Source organism: Micropterus dolomieu, linkage group LG06 (assembly GCF_021292245.1).
Source record: "Micropterus dolomieu isolate WLL.071019.BEF.003 ecotype Adirondacks linkage group LG06, ASM2129224v1, whole genome shotgun sequence".
NCBI lineage: Eukaryota > Metazoa > Chordata > Actinopteri > Centrarchiformes > Centrarchidae > Micropterus > Micropterus dolomieu.
In genome coordinates, this window is record NC_060155.1 from 20722666 (window position 1) to 20723477 (window position 812).

At 38.2% G+C, this 812-nt stretch overlaps 1 protein-coding gene across 8 annotated transcripts in view; it reads left to right on the forward strand.

The window, feature by feature from the left end:
- Positions 1-812, forward strand: part of LOC123972095 — a 44895-nt gene that overhangs the window by 43047 nt on the left and 1036 nt on the right. The window lies entirely within an intron of this gene.

The window sequence follows — 812 nt, forward strand, 5'->3', positions numbered from 1 at the left end:
TTTTTTTGGGGGGGGGGGGGGGGTATCTCTACTCTTTGCTCTGTACCCAGAAAGAGAAAGTTGTCTTTTTTTAAAACAGTGTAAGTATGTAAATCATAGTGCTCTTTGGCTGGACATCACTCAGAAGAAAAAGGAAGGAAGCATACAATGTATGTACATTTTTTGCATGCGTGGGAATGAATTTGTGTCAAGGCAGAAGAAGATGGATCATGTGGTTTATGATGTTCCTTGCAGACAAATTTATATTACACCATTGCTGACCTGACCATGTCTTCCTCTCTACATGCATGACTGTTTTTGATTTAAGCTTAGTCTGAAATAATCAGACACAGTACTTGTTTTCAGCTCCTATGGGCTCATAGGGTATCAGATCTTTTAAGGGTTGCACATTGCTGAAATGTATGTTTGTCATGTGTGTGTATGTGTGTAGCGTTCCGCAGCTAATCTTGCATACTACTGGACCCACCAGACTAATACTTTTGTGCACATTTATGACTATGTGCCATAGATATATAATAAGACCTTGCTTCCAATTTTGCCCAGTTGCCATTTGCGGTTTTGCAGCAAAATTTTCCCTGCCCACCAAAACCATTTTCCCCATAAGCACCATTAGAAAAGAGACTTTTTTAAAACTTTTGACAGGACACCTCAAACTGCAAACAAAAGGAATTATCTATCTTTCCATTACGAATTTTTGATCCATCGACGTGTCATATTTGTAAAAGTTTCCTCGAGCCGAAAAAAATCAATTTTAAAATCCGTGTTATATTTTTCTCCACAAGATTTTCAACAACTCTACCTCTGATTGGCTA